A 26485-nucleotide genomic window follows, 5' to 3' on the forward strand; every position below is an offset into this window, starting at 1 on the left:
TCATGATTTCAAATTCAGTTCATTTGGGTGATTCTCATACCAAGTCCGGCTGCTAGCACAATGTCTAGATCTGGCTTTGCACTTTCAGAAAACATTCCCCAGATTTCACATCACTAATGCCGGTCTCTTCTTAATCACCACTAATTCCTCAGCTCCAACTAACCAGCATTGATTGTTCCAATAACCCCTTCTATTCTTGACTCCATAGCCAGGGCCATGTGGCTGAAGCTGCCAAGCTCTGCTGCTTGCCTGAGCTGGAAGTATGGCCCCCTTGTTTTATTATATCTTCACAGCTTTCTGTTTGTGAAGATTCCCTTCATTGCCTCTGCTTGGCTGTCCTGGAACTTTCTCTCTAAACTAACCTTGAACTCAGAGATCTGCATGCCTCTGTCTCCTGAAGGCTGACATTAAAGGCATCGATCACTGTGCCTGGACCTAAACTTTTCATTACCTGGACCTTTCTCTGTACCAGGCCTTCCTTGAAGTCAAGAGATCTACCATCTGAAACACTTCACTCCCGATAACAACTTCTGTGTTAGTTAGGCGTCTCTATAGTCACAGAACTAATGGAATGAATATATAACCCAGCAATGATCATCTGTCTACGGGAAGTCCAGGAATCTAGGACTTGCTCAGTCAGTCCCACAAGACTGGGTGTTTCAGCTGGTTTTCTGTATAAGATGAAATCCTGAAGAAGCAGACTCCAATAATAATGAAAACAAATAAGTACAAGCAAGCAAAGAAAGGAGGAACCTCCCTTCTTCCCTTTTCATAATATAGGCCTCCAGTATGTGGTATGGTCCAGATTAAAGGTGTGCTTCAAGATCTGGATTAAAGGAGTGTCAATCTGGATTAAGTGTGCCATCCCACAGGATCTAGATCAGATCAAAAGCTTATGTCTTCCAGCCTCAAGATCCAGATCACAAGTGTTCCCTCCATTTCTAGATTGAGTTCATTCCAGATATAGCCAAGTTGACAACTGAGAATAGCCAGTACATGAACCTGATGAAACTGAAAAACTTCTGTAAGGCAAATGACACTGTTCAAAGGACAAAATGGCAGCCTTCAGATTGGAAAAGATTTTTCACCTACCCCACATCTGACAGAGGACTGATATACAAAATATATAAGAAACTCGAGAAACTAGACATCAATAAACCAAATAGCCCAATTTAAAAATGGGACAAATAACTAAACAGAGAATTCTCTACACAGGACTCTCTGATGGCTGTGAAGCATTTAAATGTTTAACATTCTTAGTCATCAGGGAAATGCAATCAAAATCACTCTGATAGCCCATCTTACACATGTCAGAATGGCTATGATCAAAAATTGAATGTGGAGCAAGGGAAAAGTCTGCCATTGCTGGTGGGAGTGCAAACTTGTACAACTAATTGGCATATAATTTGGCAGTTTCTCAGTATCTACCTCAAGATACAGCTATGCCACTCCTGAGCATATACCCAAAAGAAACTCTACCTTACCATAAAAACACTTGTTCAACTCTGTTCATAGCAGTTTTATTTATAGTAGCCAGAAACTGGAAATAACCTAGATGTCTGTCAACTGAAGAATGAATAAAATATCTAGTACATTTACACAGTGGAGTATTACTCAGCCATTAAGAGAAATGACATCAAGAAATTTGCAGGCAAATGGATGGAACTAGAAAAGTTCATCCTGAGTGAGGTAACCCAGATCTAGAAAGACAAACATACTATGTATTCACTTATAAGTGGATATTAGTCATAAAGTATAGAATAATCATGCTATAATACACATACCCAAAGAAACTAAGTAAGAAGGATGACCCAAGGGGAAATGCTTGAATCTCACGGAGAAGAAGAAAAAGATTAGACACAAGAGATGAATAGGTAGAAGGGACTTGGTAGGAGATGGGGTGGGGATGGGAAAAGGAGGGATGAGGTATGGGGAGGACAGAGGGAGAGACAACTGGATTAGGGGGCAAAAATTTCTAGGACAAGTTAGGAATCTAGGACAACAGAGACTCCCAGGAATCTATGAGGCTGACCATAGCTCAGACTCCTAGCAATGGGGTACCTGGAACCCGAAACTGCCATCTCTGTGACCAAAGACTTCCAATGGAGGGACTGGGACACCAACCCAGCCACAAAACCTTTGACCCACATATTTTTCCTGCCTGCAAGATGTGCAGGAGTAAATTACAGAGCAGAATTTGAGGGAAGGGTCAACCACTAACTGGCTCATCTTGAGACCCCTAGCGTGAGAGGGAGTCCACTTCTCACGCTGTCAGTGATATTTGATTTACTTGCAGACATGAGGCTAGCACTGTACACTCAGAGAGGCTCCACCAAGCAAGTGATGGAAATTGATGCAGAGAGCCACAAACAAACATAAGCAGAGCTCAGGGAATCCTGTGAAGGGGGGGGGGGGGGCCTCTCCTTTTCTGAGAGAAGGGGAAGATGGGTTTGGAGAATGGATTTGAGAGGTAGGGACTGGGAGGAAAAGAGGGTGGGGAAGCTACAATTGGGATGTAAAGTAAATATATGAAATAATAATAATAATAATAATAATAATAATAATAATAATAATGAAGTCTCTAGAGCATTAGTGATACACATCTTTGTGTGTTTTTATGAGACTCTTTATAAACAGAATTGTAATGCTTAATTTAACATAAATATATGCAGTAAATTAATACAGCAGATATTTTTCTTTACCCTAGGTAGTTCCCCAATCATGATCTAGAGAGACCAAGATTTATTTTCACCTTAAAGTATGATAACTAGACATGATAACTCTATTCTAATCCTCTAATCTAATCTGGTTACCTCCCAGTCCAAATCCCTGAGATACATGCATTTTTGTATTGGTCTGGCTCTCTGGGCTTCAGTTATTTTCTACCTTGATGTCTCTCTGGACATCTCTTCTGTGGTGACTCTTCTCTCTTCTCTTTCTCTCCCTTCTCCCCTGACTGGCAGAAGTCCTGTTCTTTTCCCTTTATTGCTGAGTTATTGGCTTTTCCAGCTTTTATTGACAAGGTAGGGAATAAATGATGAGCATTGTTTACACAGACTTGAGACAGGAGATTCTTGACATAAGCATTACAATGCTGTGTTCAGATCGCAACAAGATATGAGGACAGAGAAATCAGCATTTGAATAATACAAGGATAAACTTTACTCAGTGCACCGTAACACTGTACCTATACAGAATTTCAATGAAGTGATAAGACCTATCTTGAATATAGGTAACACTACCCTATGAACTAAGATCATGAACTAAAAATAAAAGGTGTAGGTAGGGTGGGGTGGGGCTGAGGTGGGGTGCAGGTGGGGTGAGGGTGAGATGGGGTTTTTGAGAATGGCAGGTGAACACCAGTGCTCCCCTTTCTCTGCTTCCTGACCTCCTGGGATGTAAGCAATCAGGCTCTTAATGCTATAGATAGGGAAGATGCCATATCTTGCCTCCCATTGTGGACTATCCCATGAGCTGTGAGTCAAATGAATCTTTCCACCTTTAGCTGTTCATAGCAGGCATTTAGTCACAGTGACAATAGATGCACCTATAGGCCTCCGCCGTGCCTTCCTGTTGATAAGAGATGAACATGTCTAATAAAGATTTTAAGTATGCTACTCTCCAGTGTTATTAGAAGGAAATACCAGGCATGTTGCCCAGATTCCAGTGGAGAAGAGCGTACAAGAGCATAGGGAAACCCACCTTTCCCCTCTGCAGTACTTTTCAGCATCCACTAATGCTATTGATGCTAAAAGGATCTCTGGGTTGGTCTCTAGGATAGGATGATGCTTAAATTCACTGATGTCTCCAATTGCTTGGACTAAAAGACAAAATTATAACATGCTTTCAATGCCATAAGCATAACAGTATATTATGTAATGGATCCATGTTAGTATGGTTACTTTGGAAGAGCCTCAATCACAGAACGAAGAGGAATGACCTGAGGCCTTATCTGCCCACAGGTTATGGAGCTACCTAGAATGCTCTCCTATTCCTGCTTAGTTGCTTCTACCTATCAAAAGAAAGCAGAAGAATATTCCTTATTCTCTGGAGAAAGATAGGTACAAAGATAGATAGATAGATAGATAGATAGATAGATAGATAGATAGATAGATAGATAGAGATAGATATATACAGAGATAGACACAAAAACACAGCAATACAAACAGAGAGACAGAGAGGCAGATAGACAGACAGACATACCCAGACATACAGACAGAGACAGGCACACAGATAGATTGAGAGAGACAAGGACAGAGAGAAACAGAGAGATAGAGAGACAGAGAGATAGAGAGAAAGGCAAAGACAGAGATAGAGATAAAGAAAGAGACAGAGAGACATAGAAAGAGAGAGAAAGAGAGAGAGAGAAGATGGTGAGCATGGGCCAATTTGGTAAAAGGAAAGAGTGTTTTTATGAAGGGTGTTAGAGAAAGATGATTCTGACAAATGTTAAAATAAGAATGATTTTATTCAAAGCTAATTTAGTAGGACTAGCCTACTCTTGGAGAGCGGTTAGGTTCATCTCTCAGTGTACACAGAATATGTGGAGATTGACAACCAACTAATAGAAGGAGGCATTCTGCTGATGGAAAACCACTCCAAACAGGCAATAAGAGTAGGCGACCTTATCAAAATGACCATAGTGGGAATGTCCTTTGTCAACTCGATTTGGTTTAGAAATGCCTAGGGTGTTAATATAATCTGGGTGCCAGACATGGTGTTTCCCGAGATAATTACATCATGAGAACTTTGACTTGTTGAACTGATTAATTTGTTGATATGTTCCCATTATGGCAGTATCATTGAAAGGTAGTGAAAAGCCAGAGGTGGGGACTAGCTAGAGGAATTGGTTCCCTATGGGTGGTTCCTTGCTGGTGGTTTGTAGCTTTGTTCTCTTTCTGTGCCCCCATTTCTGTTTTTCAGTAGGCCATGATATAGGACAAGCCTATGAGTATGCCACCATGATGTCCTACCAAAGTCCACAAGGCTCAGTAAGCATTTCCTAAACTTGGTGAAACCATAAATCAAAATAGATGTTTTCCTATCAGATATTGATTATATCAGATATTTTTGACCCCAACAATACAAAAATAACTAACCCATAACTTACTAAGATACACATACGCCTTAAACATAGGAAGGAACAACTTCATCACGCATGAGGGTGTTCAGACATCTGAGGTGGAGAGATACTCACTATGTGGACTTAGAAAATGAGAGATGCACATGACACAAGGATGATGCAGTTTACACAAAGTCAAAACAGACATGGAAACTGAGGCGAGGCCTAGTCAGGAAGGTGACTCAGGAAAGTCTAAAGAAAGTTTGGTCAAAGAGAATGTCTTCGTCAGGAGTTAAGATTGAATTTGTCCCTGTCCTTGACATTGGCGCCATAACTTATCTGATAACTCATGGTCCCTCCTAGGACAAGGTGCTGCAACTGGAGGGGAACATAAGTATATCATGTATGAAAGATTGCTTGCTGTAAATGACTGGAGATAGTGAAGGTTGTGAGCGCACACACACGTAACCACTGGGCTTTTCTATGTCGACCCCAGCTTCTGAATATTGACATGGAGTCTTATTTATTTATGAAGGAGTGCCTAGGTCTTAAGCTAGGCTTGTTCCCAATTAGCTCTTTATTCAAACTATCCCATCTATACTAATACGTTCTTCCATGTGGCTGGTCTGCTCTCCTCAGTTTCATATATCTAGCTTCCTTCATATCTCTGTAGCAAATATCCCACATCTGACTCTTTCCCAACATCTTCTCTCGCTACTGGAAGTCCCACCCATTCTCTCCTGCCTTCCCATAGGCTGTTCAGATCTTTATTGCCAGGTGATGGTTTTACACACTGTACATGAGATTATCCCTACACACACAGCTCACTAAGCATTCCCCTTCTCGGCATCCTCTTCATCTCTACAAGCCCTAGACTTCTGCCTCCCTTCCGCAGCCACCTCTGGGCCAGCTTGCCAGTGTCTTCTCCATTGGGTGATGGAGTTCCATGCTGCTTTTTTGGCTGCTGCTCCCACAGCATTGGCTTCTAGTCAACTCCCTTCTGTTCTGTGATTCAGGCTGCCAGGAACCTCAGTCAGTCTCATTTTAATTTTGACAGCCCTATTTTATCATGTAAAGCACTCTTCTGTTAACCACTTCCTCTAGACCCTAACTGCCAGCTGGTCATTTCCTGCCAGAAAAACTAGTTTACAACACAAAAAGTCATCCGTTTTGAAAGTTCAAAATACTTCCTGAATCTGTTCCTTCCTGAGAATCCATAACAGTCCTGGTCAACTTGGCCTTATCAGTCACATCGGATGTCATCTCACTGTGTATCCTTCATGGTATAAACTCAGAAATACCTCTCACGAACAAAGTAATGAAATTACAACCGAACATTGTGCTTTAGTTTACCTCCCATTGTTGTGATAAAACAACTCGGTACGTGTGTGTAAGGTGGGCATTTGGTTTACATGTCCTGATTATCGGATAATCAGGGCGGGATTAATTGAAGATAGCCAGGATGGGATCACAATCAGGATTGGGGGAAAGAACCAGGAAGGGATGCTGCTCACTTGCCTGCTTCATCTGGCTTGCTCTTGGCATCTTTTTTATACAACTCAACAATCATCTACCTAGGGATGACACTGCCCACAGTGGGCCGGGGCTGCCCACATCAGTTAGCTGTCCCATTGGCCAATCCAATTATCATGAGTCACCAATTGAGATTTATTTTTCCCCAAACACATCTGGGTTTGAGTCAATATGACAACATCTAATCAAAACATACTGTTCATATCAATGGTGTGGTTTGTAGATCCAATCAAACCCTTATGATGTGGAGAAGGGCAATAATGATGTAACTTGTTGAAAAACTAGTAACACATTGGATAGTGCTTCTGACACCCATGTTCTTAAAATATTCTTCATTGAGAAGCCAAAGAGACCCTCTCAGTTCACTCACAAGCCGCTCCTTGGCCTTTAGCCAACTGGGTGTCTTCTCTGACTTCATTTATCTTCCTTGACTTCCTTTCAGCTCTTCTTTGCTCCTCATAACTTGAAATTATTTGTTGTGGCTTACAGACTGTCATTTTTCCATAACCCTATTTGCCGTGCCAAAGAAAGTCTACAAAGTGGCGAAGGCATGTTCAGAACTTTTCAGAATCTGAATGTAAAACAACAGGAACTCTGGCATTATAGAGAAAGGTCACTGTGAATCCTCCTTCCATCTATCTGCCATGCTCTCAAACTTCACAGGAAGGAAACACACCTCCAAAGGATGAAGTCAGGATGATATATCTGAAAGCGTTCCTGACAGGACCCGCCTACCAATGCAGGATCAGACAGCTGGGTGATGGATGTCATTTGGTTCCTTTGGGTAGCACCCCAAGACTGTAAAGTCTTGGTAGGCTCTGTAAAGTTCTTTTATGTCCAACTTCCATTAAAATTGGAACGTGCATACTGGTTTAAGATCTCTTACTCAGATAACATAAAAAAATGTGACATTTTATGGAGAAAGAAAACACTGTATGTCATAGTTAGCTTCAACTGACAAATTAACACAGACTAGAGTCACCTGAGAAGGGCAGTCTCCACCTGAGAAGAATGTCTCAGCTAAAGAATTTCCTAGGTTAGACTAGCTGTGGGTACATCTGTGGGGGATTGTTATGGTTGATATTTGGCATAAGAGGGCCCAGTCCACTGCGGGTGGCAACATCTCCTGAGCACTTGGTCCTGGAATATATTACAAAATAACTAAACATGAGCTGCAGGAGCCATCAGGCATCATTCCTCCGTAAGTTCTGTTTCACGTTTCTGCTTGAGTTCCTGTCCTGACTCCTGAACCATGATCTGGATATGAAAGCTAAAGGCACCCTTTCCACAACTAAGTTGCTTTTGATCAGCATGTTTTCTTACAGCAACAGAAAGGAATAAAAGTCAGTGTGTTTAAGTGGGTGGGTTGATTTAATATGTATCAAGTGCTGTCATTTTAGAAATATAATACAGAAGTATGTGTACACACATGTGCTTGTGCACAAGCCTATGTACATCTATACACGGCACATGGGGTACATAATATTTCATCCCCTACATCCGAAGCCATCCCATTTTCCAACTCACTGTCTTTTGCCACCTCATTTCAAGCTAACCATTCTGAAATTATGTCTCTATTAGTTATTCTTCCTTTCTCAATTTGACCCTGATTTTTGGATTCTTATGTTAGATTTAAAAAAGAAAGAAAGGAAGGAAGGCAGAAAAGAAAGGAAGAAAGGAAAACTGAAAGCAAGCGAGAAGATATGGAAATGAAGGTAGCCCATTAGATATCTAAGTCAACTGTTAATCTTTAAGGAAAACAACATAATCTCTACATTAAAGACCTTAATAGCATGGATCAATATATATTGGTGTGGGGAAGGGATTACATATAGTGAGGACAGACTGAGTAAAGAGATGCGTGATAGCCTATGTGTGTCACATATATTACACAAAGATAAAAGTCAGAAGTGAGAAACCACAACACTCAAGAAAATGGTATAGTGATTTGAACAATTCCTATATTGCTTTGGTCCAAAAGCCAGAAAACAGCTGATTTGCAAGGATTCTTAACCATATTTCCAATGGGACTGCACCATTACAATGGATCTCTTTTATTTATGTGATGAAGTCAAACTTATCTAATACTTATTCCTTTCATTGTAACCCCTTTCCTGTTGTTGCAAAAGGGAACTCCCCTTCATGCCATTTTTACGGTACTGTTTGCTGGTCTTTGTATTACTCTATTATGTCTAGGATAAAGAGATTCAGGAAATCAAGATGTGATGAATACTTTCATTCTTTTCACCTTTAAATGTGAGAAGTTGGGAGTTCTTTGCTGAGATAACATAGAGTAAGGGGTAGTTCTACAATTACACTGGTGTGACTATAAATCATATTACATAGTCTATATCATAGCATCGTTATCTTTGTATTTGTGTGCTTATGTGCATCTATATGTGCACACTTACACAGGAGTGTGTGTGTATGTGGGGGGTGTGGTCAATCTCAAGTATGGGTTCCTCAAGCTCAGAGATGGCCCATTTTGTTTTATGCAATGAGTTCTTTCAGTGGGACATGGGGCTTATGGGTTAAAATAGACTGGTTGCAAGTAAGCCTCAGATATCTTCCTATCTCTTCTTCCCCAGCTCAAGGGTCAGAAGCATACATCATGTTCAACTTTTCATATGGGTAGCAAGGCTTGAACTAGGGGACTTATGACTCTGCTGCAAACACATTAACAGCTGAGCTGTCTCCCTAATTTCTTTTTCATTTTCTCCTCTCTTTATTTCTTTTCTATGAAAATAAGGAAAAGAAAGCACAAACACAGTGATGAATATAGATCGATCGCAATTAGCTTTTAGAGCAAAATAAAAACCAAATAGTTATTGCATTGAAATTAAGATGTAAAAGTATGAAAATTTGATCCCACCAAATCTATGACACTTTATGCATATATTATGGTTTTAATAAAAATTAATAATAGACTATTTTAGCATATTTTAATTAGCTTTATAATGAAAGCTCTTGCATGCAAATAATAGAAGAAATTGACTATATATCAACTCAATGGAAACCAACCACTAATTCATCATTTTCAAAATGTGTTTGTAGTTTCCCAATATAGGGACATAAATATCTGATGAAGTGCAAGGCAATTGATTGGAGATCTATGATTTATATTTAACAAATATTGTCATTCTGTGTAAAGCATTTTAAACTCATGTTTCTCTCCAGATAACCACAGTGCTGGCTCCTGATCTCCCCCACCTATTTCCTGTGAGATACTTCTAGAACTGTGACATCTGTTACTCTTCATTGTTTCAAACCAAATACACTGAAATGTCTGTCATAGAAACTAAAAGAATTTTGTGTGGCACAAAATAATGTTTCTGTCCTCTTTTAAAATCTGGTCACTTTTCATAGTTTATATACAATAGACCTACCATGTTTATGGGAAGAGACACCTCAGAAAATTCCCCAGTGAAATCACTTACCATGTAATTGATGCATAGAAGCAAGTGACCTAGAGGGAAGTCACCACTTGGTGAAGTCCTGGGCTCTTTTATGACCGTGACTTGGGGATTTTTATTATTATTAATAAATCCTTATCTACTTCATCAGACAATTTAGGGACTGTTTTGAATAGATTCTTGAGCTATTATTTTTCATCTTTCCATTTTAATCAACTTATACCTATATTTTTGTAATTTAACTACCTTTTCTCATTTTTAAAACAGAATTGGCGCCACTATGTCACTGAACTCAAAATGCTCTTGTCTCAGCCTTCTGAGTGTGGGGGGCTGTGGGGATGTCCCAGCGCCTGCAGCTTAATTCTCTCCGTTTTATATTTTTCTCACAATTTAATTTCCTATCCCTACTAATTTAGGATCAAGTTTTAAATGAAGTTGACATTCAAGACTTCATTTTGAATATATTTATACAAACAGCCAGGGCAGTGGGTAAATGTCTTCCTAAAACATAACAAAGAGCCTCAATCTCTTTAATCTTTATGCATAAAATATAAGTAAGCTAGCTACCAATGGAGAAACTTGAAAAACAGGTGGAGATCCGAAAGAGAAGCAGGAGATAAATCGCTTGGCTTATCACACAGTGTTGGCTACCAAGGAGGAACAGAGCTAACGTTTCACATTTGGCATGGAAAGTTCAGACTGTGGCTCCTGGCGTGCCTTTAGCCAACAAGACTGATCATTAATACTTGTTTAGTGAGTGAATAAAACAATTCCATGACAACATTCCGGTTTTACTTCCTTGGCAAAGGCTTGACTTTTGCCTCTCTTATGTCTTCTTTTGCCAACGTCACGGCCTTACATGAGACTAAAGTGGGGAAACTGTTTGGAAATGGAAAAATATTAGGCAGCCAGTGTCTACAGCTGAGAGCTTAGAATTAGTAAAAAAAATACTCTAGTGTGAAGTTGATAACAAATTTAACCAATACACTGGGAGTTAGAGTATGAACAGGGCCAGGTATGAGACCACTACTGAGGTGCATACCATTATAACAAATTATAAGCAGCCAATTAGGTGTGATAAGAGATATAACAAATTGTTGGCATAATCCTAATAATGATTTCCAGAGGTTGGGCTCTATCTATGCTTAGGTTAACAGGGTAGCAGGGTGTTAGGATGCTCGGATCAAATTTCCCTCTACCTGACTTGGGATGACCCAAAGCTGCCATTCCCACTGTAGATGTAGGGTATACATGAGGCATGAATATACTGAATACATTTTGTGTATCCAGACTTGAAAGATTTGGGCATTTTTTTTCCTCTTCATTATGGAAATCCTATGACTGAGAATCTCATTGCTTAAAGTCAGATCAAAAAGCAACAGGGAAGAGAGAAACAGCTTCTACATGAAGACAATAGCCTGTGATGAGGGAGAACGTGATGTTCTCCCACAGAACAGCAACCAATCTGGAAAGGGGACTGTCTTGGATGGAGGAGGGATGGTCTGCACTGGGTAGGTGACAGTACTTCCGGATAGGTGGACCGTGAACTTCACAATCTATAACCAAGACTTAAAAAGAAAAAATCAATGTCTCATCTGTGATCTTGAAAAAAAATCAATTTCAAAATAAAAATCAAAGAGAAAAATATGCCCATAAAGAAAGGGAAAGCAGCTCTAACAAATGTTACAAAGCCTCAAGCACATTGAACTGAGTGGCCACCAGTTCTAGGTTGTCTTTTAATGAGGCCCTCGGGCTGTTTGTGATATACATTTCTAATTTGGGTCTCGGATGCTAGGTGTAATTAGGAATGAGCGTTTTCTCCAAACTGGTTCTCAACATGTGTTTCTATAGAATGCTGACTTTAAATATTGCAGACTGGTGACTTGGAAAGCAATTTTCAGGCCAGATTTCCTCAGCGTATCTCAAGTCCCAGCTGGAAAAAATCCTCAGGTATTTAACATGGAAACAAGGCACTGCTCTTGGGTAGTTCTGTGTTTTCTATTCCTACTGCCCTCTTCTCTGCCAACCACGTTGGGATACTGATGGTTAACAATACCACCCTGCTATTACAGATGCCTCTACATCAAAGAATCTTCGTCGATCCTTATGAGGCCCCTCCAAAATATAACATCTTTTTATCCATTACCACTGGGGTAATTATGAAGGCCTTGATAATAGAGACTATAAAATGGGCTCTAAATTTACTTAGGCAAAAAGACTACAATGATGGTTGGTGCAGGGTTTCATTTCTAGCTGAGGTTTTGTACAGAGACAGTGAAAGACCAAAATCTGGTCAAAAGCTGACTAGGGATAGAAACAGGAGAATCCCTTCTATTGCTGTGATCCAAGGTCATCTTGATTAATTTGTTTTGACCATCCTTGTATTCACTTGAACTATATCAAATGCCATATTAATTTTGCCTTACTTCCCAGAAGCAGCTATTGTCTGAAATAATCATAAAAGCAAAAAAAAAAAAAACCCAACTCTAATTCTGTCTTACGATCCTGAAAGATTTGGGTGTTATGTTTTCCATTGAAGGTGTGCAATACCCTGCCCCAACACTGTAGAAATAATGATCACTTTCAAATTACCCATCATCCATTCCCCCATGAACTGTACAGCCACAGTATACACTCCAGTCCATACATCACAGTTCCATTCCTCAGGTAGAGCTTCTAAGAAGGGTTTCCTTAGCTGTGGTTCTCTTTTTATGATTTCCATTGAAATATTTTCAATCACCAAAATTAAATGGAAAAGTCTAGATAAGCAAGTCTTGGGTTTAAATTACATATGCCATCTTCTAGGCGCCCTGGTGAAGCACCTTGCCATCCTGTCCCATCCTACCTGGGGTGAGAATTGTCCCTTTGTCTAGCTCGCATATATCAATTATATACTGATTATATACTCTACCAGCCTGTTTAGCCACCCCATCAGTTATGATATCAGTTCTTACCAGTGCTGTTACCGATGCCATAAATCGAAGTATCCTCCACAGGAGGATGTTTCAAATGTTTATTTCTGGCTATACTATTTTTGGAGACCATGGAGCCATTACAAGATGGGGATCTATGTGGAAGAAGTAGACCATGAGTGACAGAATTTTCAACTTATACCTAACCTCTGGGTCCTGACAGACTTTCTACTGACCCACTGTGATGTGAATGGCCTATGTCACATGGCCCTGATGCCAGGATATGAATCTCTCTGCTATGCTTCCCCCATCATGATGAACTGAAACCATGAGCCCAAATATGTCTTCCCTTGCATGTGTCTCTCAGGGATTATTATCGTCATAGCAATACAAAACTGTATCAATGCATCAAGTAACACTCATTCTATCTAATAATGGCCCTACTGTGCAAGGAAGAGTTAAGATCAATTCAGATATGCCACCAATTCAGATGTGGAAGAGTAAGTGAATACTTCCTTTAGGGGAAAGTTCTCAAAACATATAAAACATTTACTTGTACCATTTCAGTGGTTCTCAAATGTCTCCTTCCATAAATCGGAGTGATGCCTGTATTTGGATTTCAACTTTTTTTTTTTTGAGGCATTCCTTCTGCAAGTACGTGTGGTGGAGGAAGGGATGTCTTTAAGGAAGGATTCTACTGAGGGAGGTTTCAAAGAAGATGGCCGCTGTAAGCAAGCTAATTAGACATTCACTGCTAACAATCTTGACCTCAATTAGGTGAAGGATTCCTAATTAAATCCTTACAGGCTTTTGTGTTAAATGGTAATTGAATGCCTAAAAGTTCCTCAAAATTATATCATATTAACAAGAATGTATTTGCATTTTTAATGCTTTATTGATTTCCAATTCATTAAAGAGCTGCTTATGCTATTTTACAGAGCCATCGAAACCTTCGCAAACTGTTCTTTGGTGTCCAGACACTCAGGAACAGGTTAGAAAAGTAGCAAAGTTTGTGGCCCACTCTGGGCATTTGCAGACTGCAGTAGTATAACTGCCTCTGCCCACAGCTGTCACCACCTCTTTAAATATGCATGAGCATGTGTGCAGGAAGAAGACTTGGTAAAGTCTGGAGACACACAGTCTAGACGACTCTCCTTGGCTGTTGGTGCAACTCGTACTCTCATCAAGCACCATCTCTTTTGATAAAGGCCTTCTCTGCATAGTTATTTACTCTATTAAATGCATGAGTGTTGTGCCTGCATGTGTGTATGTGTGCCACGTGCATGTTTTGTGTTTGCAGAGGCTAAAGAGGGTGTTGGATAATGTGGGTCTGAAGTTATATCTGGTGGTAAGCCATCCTGTGGATTCCGGGAATCAAACCCACGTCCTGTGCAAGAGCAAAAGTGCTCTAAACCACTGAGCTGTCTTGACAGTCCTGATTCTGGTCCACCCTTCAGGGTTTACACACAATTATTTCTCTGAAGAATTTGTTTCTACATTCAGAATTTGCAGGTTTCAATATGTTGCATAGCCACTTTGTTGACACAAAATTGTGGCCAATAATTGGCATCTATGTTCATTAGGGATATGTGGGTGTGGCTTCACATATCATTTCATTCATTTGTCTCCTTAAAAATTTTAATCACATCTGTTAACAGTGTTGCTCTTAATTTAATGATCCACTTCTTCTACTGATCATTCCCAACCTACCTCTAAAATAAATTGATACAAATGTGGAACTTAAATATTTCACCCATGTGCATTTACTTTCAAATCAGTTTTGAGCCTGGATTACTCTTTGGTGCTGAAGGTTAAACTGTAAGTTTGAGATGATGAAATTAAATTCAAAGTGTAGATGGATTTCAATAAATTGGAAAGGAAATACATATGTTGCTTTCCAAAATTCAGGCCAGTTTCTCTAGTCAGAAAATTCAATATGCATTTATTTAGTTTTTAATAAAAGGGAATCTTAGAATGAAATTACTTTTCTATGTATGTCTCCTAGACAAACAAACAAACAAACAACCCCACAGTTCCTCCTGGCCTTATATTTTCCTTCAAACTGTGTCTTTACAACTTCAAGAAGTGTGTTCTAGAATGTTCATTGCATAGTTATTCTGGTCATCGCTTGGTGCACATCATTGATACATGCGTTAGATTCATAATCTATTACGTATATAAACCAAGGTTGTAAAAATGAAACACCTCGGCTAGTGAGATAGAAACGTTGATAAATGCTGTCATGCAAGCCTGACAGCCTGGATTCAAGTTCCTAGCACCCATCTCAATGCACATCACCGAGCCCGATGTTGGGTGCAATGCAGGGCTCAGAAGTACACAGATCCCTGGAGCTTGTGGGCCAGGAACTACAGCAAAATTGATAAGCTCCAGCTGCCGTGAGAGAACCTGTCTCGTAAAATGAAATAAAATAAAGTGGTGGACAGCAATTGAGGAGTATGCCTGTGCTGACCTCTGATCACGGCCACACAACACATAAGTACATTACATACACATACACAAACACAGAGAGACAAAGAGAGGGAGGGGAGGAGAAAGAGGTGGGGGAGAAGCAAGCAAGATCAAAATCCATTAACAAATATAAATATATTATTTCTCTCCCTTTTTGCTTTTTAAAATTCATTTTATTTTACTACACACACTGGCGTTTTGCCTGTGTGTATTCCTATGAGAGCGTCAGATCTCCTGGGAACTGATGGTATCGACAGTTGTAAGCGGCCATTTGGGTATTAGGAATTAAACCTGGATCCTGTGAAAAAGCAGCCAGTGCTCTTGACCCATAAGCCTTCTCTCCAGGCCCCACTTTTCTTTTCCTTTTTCTTAATGTCTCCTAGGGATTTTTAGACAATGACAAAGGCTATGATGAAAACAATCACATTTGGATTTTATGAGGTCCACCTTTTTAATATGCCATAAAGAAAAGGATATTTGCCTGACACTATCACTCATGCTTGTGGATGTGTCCTTTTAGCAGAACACATGCTCTGAGAACCAAGCCCAAGAATAACCATAGTTTTTCTTAGACGTGCCATACAATAGCAGAACAGAAATTATGTAATAGCTAAGCCTAAGGTTGCCTCACATTATTCATTTCAAGTCTTTGATACACCTTACAGGAAAATAATATTTTCCAAATACTCATATACAAGTAGATGTGTGCAGTTAATCAGATATGATTGAGTACACAATGGTAAGGGAGCCAGCAAGCACACTTCTCCCAGAGACTCTTGTGACCACAGCAAGAGGTGTGCAAGGGCAGCAGGAAGCAGGCTGACACTGCCTTTTTCTTTTCTATAAGAGCAGAGCATGTTGTCTGGCTAACAAAATAACGGTGTTTTTCACGCATTTTATTCCCGGGGTTCATAGAACCAATGACTGTAATATTTCTATGCCAATCCAACTTTTTATGAAATAATCTTTTAAATTTAATTTATTTATTATTTGACAATCCTATACATATATATTAATTATAAATATACACTATAATTAACATATGGCATAGAGTATACAAAACATAATATATAGAATAATAAATAATATGTAATATATAGACAATGCATAATATATGATGTAACTAATATATAATGTATAATATATAATACCTTATATATAACATATAGTGGATTGTATATAATATATTGTATATAATACACCTAAAATATATAATGTATAATTATATATAAATATAATACTTTTATATGTATAATTATTTCAGTCATTTTCATCTATTACTTTATCTCTGTATTCCCCTTCTTCTGTTCAAACTCTTCTTTGTAATAATGGTTCGTCCTTCTTTCATGTGTGTGTGTGTGTGTGTCTGTGAAAGAGACAATGATTTATTGATTTGTTTGGGTTTGGGTTTATCTGCATGAGCAAGAAGCTGTTTACTGGAGGATGGGAACTTGTTAATAGATCAATGAAAATTTTACACACCACACTCCCCCTCCCCCAGTGACCATTAATGACCAATAGTCCCTCAGAAATGGAGTGTCATGAGTCCTTCTCCTAATTCTGATGAAATGTCAATGGGCCCAATCTTATACCATCATGTGCAGGGAATTACATCGTTTTTTTTTTAACATCTTTTTGAAGTACAGATTGCCACACAATTCTACTTCTTGAAAAATCTTTTTAAACATTTAAAATAGGCAGCACAGCAAAATATATTGAAAATGTATCAATATTCCTATTTATCTGTTTCTGTTTACCTGGTCTATTTTCTATTGTCTTACTTAGTACAACATCCTCAAATTCAAACACAAACATTAGTTACTAGAGGTAAACTAATAATGAAGACCCAATAGAGATGATAATTATTTTAATATAGTTTACATGCAGTTTCCAAATACTTTCCATATGACTTTTACCTACTGTATGAAGGCACAGCTATTATCAAGTATCATATTATAATTTTCAATGGAATAATTTTATCCAGTCATCTACCCAAGTTGAGGCATCATCAAAGTGTGCCAGACTCTGCTCATGCATTTCTCCAGCCTTTTCAGCTGAACAGACCTTGACCTTGTCATTTTGACCTTTTTGGAAAGTACATGGATTTAAGAACTGCATGTCTGATCTCTTTAGTCTTAAATATCATCACATCTAAATGATGGGTTATATAATGTTCCCCAGAAATAAACTCCGAATGCCAACATAGTCCTTATGCTGACATCTACTTCATGTGTTCTAACTCTGTTACAGTGAAATAACTGCGTTATTCCTTTTTATTTATTATCTTTTTAAAGATTTAACACTTTTTTTGTATATGGTCTCTTTCCTAGTTTGTGTGTGTATATGTCTGTCTGTCTGTCTATCTGTCTGTCTGCCTGCCTGTCTGTGTCTATGTGAGTGTATAGTGTGCTGGCTAGTTTTGTGTGTCAACTTGACACAAACTGGAGTTATCACAGAAAAAGGAGCCTCAATTGAGGAAATGTCTTCATGAGACCCAACTGTAAGTCATTTTCTCAATTAGTGATCAAGAGGGAAGGCCCAGCGCATTGTGGGTGGTGCCATCCCTGGGCTGGTAGTCCTGGGTTCTATAAGAGAGCAAGCTGAACAAGCCAGGGGAAGCAAACCAGTAAGTAACATCCCTCCATGGCCTCTGCATCAGCTTCTGCTTCCTGTCCTGTGTGAATTCCAGTCCTGACTTCCTTTAGTGATGAACAGCAATATGGCAATATAAACTGAATAAACCCTTTCCTTCCCGACTTGCTCCTTGGTCATGATGTTTGTGCAGGAATAGAAACCCTGACTAAGAAGATATACACCAATCATGTCCAAGCGCCTGCAGAAGCTGGAATATGGTGTCAAACCCTATAGATCTTGAGTTACCTACGGGCAACTATGAGCTTATTAGCGTGGGTACTAGGACCCAAATGTGGGTCCTCTGGAAAAATCACTGAGTGTTCTTAACCACACAGCATCTCTGCAGCCTTATTTAGCAATACATTTCTCAGTGTGCTTTGTTTGTCTTTAAGAAGCCTGCAGCGTGGCTGTGCTTTGTGTATGAAGTTCTTCGTTGGTAGCGACATGGAGTTCAGAGCATACAGAATTGCAACGCATGCCCGTGCCCCTGCTTCTTGGCTGCTGCAGATCCTTTTATCCCTATGAGCCACTCTCCTCTGCCTGTGATGGAAGCCCTGGCAATAACAAGGGAGGAAGGATTTACAGTGAGGCTTGCATGCTTACAGTCATCACGCAGTCGTCATGGCAGTGATGGCATGGCCCTGGGCAGCACGAAGCTGTCTGTCACGTCTCAGTGGATAGACGAAGCGGAAGTGTAGCTATGACCCTCAACTGCTTATACTCAGGGAGCCATTTCCTCCATATAGGCTTTCCTTCCCAATGGTCCCACAGCTTTTCCAACACAGTTACAAAGTTGGGGACCAGGCGCTATTCTCTAGTCTTCCTCTGTTCTACAATACTCTTGCCATTCGTTTATCTATAGTGACCTACTAGATTAAGACTAAGATGCACTTCATAGCTCTCATGTATTATTTTCTACTATTGTTCTTTTATGTACTGTTTTTTAACTTTACTTATGAATTTTTTTCTAATGTGTTTAGGAGATCAGGTTTGTTGGCCACGAATCCTTCAGCCTTCATTGGTTTTGTGCTCTTGAAAGATAATTTCCCTGAAACTAAAAAAAAAAAAAAAAAAAAAAAAAAAAAAAAAAACCAACAACGACAACAAAAAAAAAAATCCTTAGACTGTTGCTTTCTTTTAATTTATTTTACCCGGTGGTCATTATAGTTGCATGATTTCTAAAGAAAAGCCCACGTGGTACTGAGCTTATCCCTCTGGCAACAAGATCATTTCTCCTTGTTCTTCTATTAAGATTCCATTATTTATTTGTTCGTGTGCACAGCATACATGTGGCTGTCAGAGGACGACTTGCAGGGAATAGTTCTCTTCTTTGCCAATGTAGATTCTAGGGACTGAAGACAAGGTACCACCACAGCAGTCCTTACGACCAAGTTATATCGCTATATCGCTGGCCCAAGGTTTTATTTTTGTTCTTAGTTTTTTACAGCCTGTGGCATCCTTGGTTTTAGATTTCTGTGATTTATCTTGCTCAGTGCCCTCTGAATTTCCTGGATGGATGGTTTGGAGCCTGACTCATGTTGGGAATGATCTGGCTATTATTCCATCAAGTATCGTACCTGTTGTGTTTCTCATTACTGTAACAAAAGACTCAACAGAAATAACTCCAGAGAAGAAGAGGCTTTGATTCACAACTTGACAGTATGGTCCATTCTGGGAGGAAAGGCACAGAAGTAGGAGTGCAAGAGGCTTATTTACATTGTGCTTCTAGACAGGCAGTATATATAGAAGAATATTCTCGTCATTTTGTTTACTTTTCAGTGGCCCAGACATGGAAGGATGCTCCTCACATTCAGACTGGGTCTTCCTGACTCAGTCAATCCTTTCTGGAAATGCTTTCACTTGCTTCCGTGTTCTACGGTTGTTTCCTAGGTGATTCTAAGTCCAGGAAAATTGACATTGACGTTATCCCTACTCCATTCCTGCCCCCAGTGTACTAAATGCTCTCACATGCTACCTACTTGTTTTGAAGTTGTCTTACAGTTCTTAGACTTAATATTATGGGGAATTACTTTTACCATTCTCTGTACTGTTCAGCTTTTTGGTTTGTGAGGTCTAGACCGATTATCTTTAAGTTCATGACCTTTTCTTTAGCTGTATCTGGTCAACTGCAGATAGCATTTACAGGCATCCTTTGCTTACCCAGTATTTCTGTTTCCTTCAATTCTGTCTTAGAGCTGCAATATCTGAGTCTACTTTGCCCATGGATTCTCTCCACCAGTTTGTAGCTTCAGAAGTTTCTGCCCCACATGTCCTGATCTTGTTGTGTTTTGCTGTGTTTTATACTGAGAATATGAGGTTGGCTGCTTCAGATGCCTGTTTAATTCTTGCACATATTTGCTTGTTGGTAAGAACACAGACAATATTTTATAAGCTTTTTTCATCAACAACTGCAAATCAAAATCTACTCCGATTTATACCTTTGTGTTGTTCTATTCCTATATTCTCCCCATTTTTACTTTATTCAAACATTTATTAAATAAAATTATATTTATTTATATTAAATAAATTATCAGATATTATAAAATCTATAGTTCTTATTCTGTCAACTTTTGTGTGGTGATTTTTTCCTTCATATGTCTTATAATTCTGAATTAAGAACTCATCTCGGATGAGCCTGTCTCAAAGCATGACTCCTGAGATCGATGGAATGCCTATTCTTCTGTAAATATGTTATTAACTCCAGCGAGGGTGCAGGTGCAGTATCAATAGTGAATAGTTTTAAATTTATTTCTCTGTCTGCGTTTCTCTCAATTACAACAATATTAGGAATTCAAACCTCTCAAGTATATGTTTGGGCTTATAAATATTCAGGGATTCTCTACCAAAACCCCCAACTGAATGAGGCAAGGTCCCTCAGTTGCTGCTGTATGAAAAGGTTAATAATTGGAATCCTCCACCAGGATATCTCGAAGTGCTTAAATTCAGCATACCTGAGCGTGAACATTTTACCTTCTCCCCAAAGCCAGCTAGTAGAATATGCATATCACAGGTCGTTAGTATGAGATGTTAGATGAAGTCTTCGGAGGAGTGTACACTGAACACCAAGGGCTGAAGTGGGAAGGTCAGTGCCTATTCAGAAAAACTCTGGTGTGGAAGTGTTGTCTAGAGATTGGATTGGTGGATACTGACACAGAGACCTCCAGAAGTTAGCATGTTGAGTCCAAGGTAAACTCAATTTATGGGACGATTAAAGGTATTTCAGTTATCACATAGAAGCCCAGTTCTGAGGGATAAGTGAGCTCCAATTATAGCCCTTGCTTTACAGGTAGACTGTAGAACCACCTATTATAATGGTTTATGGATATAAAGATTGTTTCATTAAATTTGATTAGAGATGGGAACTAATTTAAATATAGAAGAAAAACCAATGGACTTGCTATAACAATTTAATAAAGAGCAATACAACAATTTCCTGTAATAAATACTGCCCACTATAAATCACCATCACTCAGGAATTAGAGAACCAATCGTTTTGTTTTCTGGTCATTTAAGAGTCAGGTTACAAAGCTATCTTAAGCATCCTAAGGATTTAGGGGCAGTTAAAAGTTGCTAAGAAGTAGGGGCTCAGTAGTCCAGACCCTCCCTGACTATTTCTATGCTTGTGTAGTTACTAGGGTAGGGACATTTTCTTCAGTAGCAGACACTGGTAGATTGGTCCTGAAATTAATCCTCTGTCCACATTCTCTCATGCAACCCTAAGTAAATTCATTGAGATAATTAATAATAATAATAATAATAATAATAATAATAATAATAATGGCATGAAATTAGAAGGGTTATTCTAGGGAAGAGATGGGGGACACAGGAGTGTAATGGGATATCATGTGATCAAAATACATTGTATACATACATTTATGAGATGTCACAATGAAAGCCATTGTTATGTAAAAATAATATATGCTAATTCAGAGGATACTTTATTTACCTTGTACTATCTCCTTCTAAGCCAACTTAGAAAAAGACTTAAAAGTTGACTCATAGATAAATATCTTTCAATTTCTTCATAACTATGTGAAGGGCTCATGTGTCCCTGAGCATTTTTGGTTCCATATTCTAATGCCACTGTGGTCTATGTTTAAATATGTTCATATTCTTGCTCTGTAGATCTACTCACCCTGAACCCATCTTTCTGCCTGGTCCCCTCTCTTTTACGCATTGACGCTCCAACCAGTAGCTGCAACCGAAGTCCCTTGGCCCCTCCACAAAACCTTCTGCTTCACACATTTCACCCATTTTCAGTAAATAACTCTGTCTTGAAAGTATACTCAGAAGCTAGGACTGGCAATACAGGCCTGCAACTCCAGCTATATCAGAGGCTGAGGCAGAAGGATGACAAGCTCAAAGCCTACATGAACAACTATATCAAGTGGGGATGCAGCTTAGTGATAGATCCCTCACCCTTGCATGTCTGAGGCCCTGGGTTCAACCAACTACAAAAGAAACAAAAGCTCAAATAAGCCCACCCCCACCCCCTGCTCCTTTGTTTAGTGTTAAGAAGTCCATACACTTCAACCTTTTCATAATGAATTGCTTACTCCACGAGCACCAGGTAAGCCTTTCTTACCGATTCAGAGCACATCACTTTATTTACAGAGTCAAACCCCATCACATCCTGCTTAGAATTCTCCAATGCCTTCCCATCTCACTCAGAAGAAAACTCAAAGTTCTAAAGCAACATCCCGGCGAGCCCCTGGGTTATGTGGCCAGAGAGTGGGGTGTCTTCCTTCCGCAGGCTATTTAGACCTCTTCTACAATGTTGGGGTCTCCAGAGACTGTTTCTGATCTGGAAATATAAAAGTGTATTATGTCCTCTGTCACTCTGTCTTCTATGCGGCATTACTGCACTTCTTTTTTAGCTGCAGCACACCGAGTGTGTCTACAAAAGTTCTCATATCGGTTTGTTAGTTATGACCAGCCTGTGTCCCCAGAGCTTGCTGCTATTTTTAAAGTGGCCAGGTCCCGCCCTGCCTGAAGCAAAGTAGGTGCTTTATTAATATGCACTGACACATTGGCAAATGTTATCTCAGCCTGTTGAGTGGCCTGAATAAAAGGTTGAAGCAAATTTAATAATCTGACATATTACTAAGCATAAAACATTAAAAAGGTTGATTAATACAAAGAAGGTGCACATGGGCAGACCTCGGGCATGCCCTACTGGGCGGTGTGCTGTTTTACAGAAGCAATGGTGGTAGTGGAGATGCAAGAGAAGTGTCAGGATGGTGGACATTCACCCAAGAGCTAGCTCTTGAAAATAACCTGCTTGTTCGGCCCGGAGGAAGAAAGCACGAGAATAAGCTTGAAATTAGATGAAATTTGGACGACAGGGAGCATGATTTAAAAATATATACCCTTTGTCTCTAGAGCTTCCCAGTCACTAGTGCAGGTGGATCACATGGTGACTCTCCCAGGAGAAGACGCTTGGAAATTAGACTTCCGTAGTCAGCATGGCTCCCAGAGGCAGCAAGAGCTAGCTAATTGTAGGTACCAACCTGTGGCTAGCTTCCTGGGGATGTTTGGAAGTAAAGCTAGGCATGGCAAGGTGATAGGCTTGATATGGAGAAAATCAGGACATACCAAAAATACATGAGGTGAAAATGTCATGCTCACATCAAAGAGAAGTGGAGTATTTCCTGATTCGGGAGGCAAGGAAAGAGCAGCAGCCAAGCATTCCCAAGGAGAGTCTTGTCTCTAGATTCCAAAATGACAAGGAAGGTGTTTATTTTAAAGCCATCCTCCTATAGGTGACTGTGTCTTAACTACAGCCTCGTGTGTGGCCATGCTAGAACATGAGTTTATTTCCCTGACTACTTCCTCTTTATTGTTTTGTGAAGGAGGGATTCACTCCATCCTGCCTATAGGACACAGTGAGAAGATTTGACCCTAGACCAGTACTTTTTAAAACTGCTTCTTGTTTCCAACCAATTTAAAGTTTGAAATATGCAATAAATAATAAACAAATAATAAATCAATCATCTTCTTGGAACAGTTCTCTCCGTGAAGCAGGTGTCGTGGATTATCTTCTGTGCCAATAAGCAAGATCTTAAATCAGGCAGAATATTAACCATTAAAGTATTCCTGTGAATAGAGAGGGGTGGCTTGCCGTTTTCTATTAGTAGAAGCTACCAAATATTTTAAAATAAAAAACAAACATTCTTGTAAAATATTTTATGATTAAAGTATAACAGAGTGGTAGGTAGTAGGTCTGGCTATAGTAATTCCTCTTTCTCAGGCATGGAAACACAGATGTGTTCGGTAACTGGTAGAGTTTAAAATATAAAGTATTTTTGTGTACATGTGTGCACATATGTATTTGTGGGTATAGATGTGCCTATGTTGGGACAGACTCACACTGTGTATGTCCATGTGGACACGAGAAGATAATCTCACATGCATGTTGCTCCTCAGATTTTATCCATATTTAATTTTTTTTGAGACAGGATTTCTCACCAAACACATACATATGCATGTACATATACATGTATGCATGTGTAATAAATTTTATATAAATTACTGAGTATACATATACACACACACGGTAAAAATAAATAAATCTTCAAATGTGAATGGATATTCTACATGTCATAATTGTACCTGCAGATAGGCTGCATTGTTGTGCTGATAAATGTGTCCAATGTATAGGGATCAAAGAAGGTCGTTAACTTATCCATCACTTGACGTACTTATAATTTCATTTGGGAAAGAACATTCGAGCCATTTTCTTTCTCTTCTAGCTATATTGAAGCAAGCAGGAAATAATCAACAATAACAATCTACAGCACACAGGACATTAGAACTTAATCAACTCTTTAACAGCAACTTTGAGCCTCCTAACTGTCCCCTTCTCCCATCCTCCCCCAACCTCTTCCCAGCCCTTGGGGACCTGAATTCTACTCTCTCCTGTAAGATCAGCTTTCCATGCATCTCACACATATGTGAAAATCATTGCTTTGTATTTGAATAGAGATGATCATAACTCATTTATAGATGTCTTCAGTACTAAAGATTTACAGCTCCTTAGTGGGAAAATTTACTGAAATGGGTTTCTTGAGCTGTTGCTTCCAACTTAAACGTACTTTGGATGGATGGATAACTTGACGGAAGTCACTGTTGTGATTTTCATGTTCATTTTCTCCCTTCTGGTAGTGGAGACCTTATAATCTAAGCACCCCACTTTGAAGTATCGTGGATTCCTGGACACAGTATCAATGAACTTGGAGACTAGTTTCAACTCTACCACATAGTATGATCAAGGTAACACACTAATCATGAACTGAGACATTATCAGTAGTCTTTAAAGTTACTAATACAATGCTCCATGAACCATGACAGTGGGAACTCACAGCTGAGGTGTTAGATTAATTACCATGGCCATTCAGAAAGTGGAAAGAATGATATTAGCTGAGATGATGGGGGAAGGGACATAGAAAGGTGGAACCACTATTCCAAACATTTTTAGTGATTTATTTACTCTGACTTAGTCATCCCCTTCTAACAAGAGCCACTATTTTTTATTTTATGTGATAAAACTGATACATATATGAGTGGCTTCCCATCAACTTGATCTATTATTACATTCAACAGTTATTTCATTGTGGGCTGAAGCATAATGGAAATATAATAGAAATGTAGGGCAGAAAGGTGCCCCATCAAAGAATTCAACACAGAAGTAATTTTAAGCCAAAGTTACTTTCATATTTCCCAACAGGTTATTTTTTCTTCACTAATTAGTTGTGTTTAGCGACAACATCACATCACCCCTGGTTGGAAAATAAGAAGGCTTCTTAGATGACTCTCAGAGTGAAAGGGTTCTGGCTGGCTAGGTAAGCTATGATTTCTGGCCCCACCAATGTGTGAGTCCCTACTTGCCATCCGATAGAAACATGGAGAAAGATTCACCAAGTACAGAGAGTAGTGTTCGCTATCTATTGCCGCTCCTCCTGTTTTCTGACAGGCCCGGGTCCTTATTAGAACCTGAAGTTGCATTGCCCATTGAGCTCACATGTGATTTCATGAAAATATGAGCATGTGTAAACATGCACAGTGGGAAACAGCTATCTATCCATCTTTCGCTGGCAGGCCCAAGGAAACAGGCACAAACGATGATGATACCATGATAATAAAAGATCCATTTCATCTGCACGAATTCAGATCACACAGCAGTATAGAACACAGAGATCCCCATGGCTGAAGGAAGAAGACATGAGAATAGTTTTAGTCTCTTTCCTTTTCTACATGAAAATTGTCCCAGATGAATTATTTAAGAATACAGTATGACTGTATTAATCATTTACTCATCTCCTGGATGTTAAAGCAAATACCCCCAAATCATTTTTTAATAACGTCTAATTCTCCTCTTGATATTAGTTACATTATTTTCTCAAATAAATTGTTACCTGCTACAAACACAGTCCACCTATAATTTTCTATTCTCGCTGTTAGGT

This window comes from Rattus norvegicus, chromosome 19 (assembly GCF_021556685.1).
Source record: "Rattus norvegicus strain SHRSP/BbbUtx chromosome 19, alternate assembly SHRSP_T2T, whole genome shotgun sequence".
Lineage (NCBI taxonomy): Eukaryota > Metazoa > Chordata > Mammalia > Rodentia > Muridae > Rattus > Rattus norvegicus.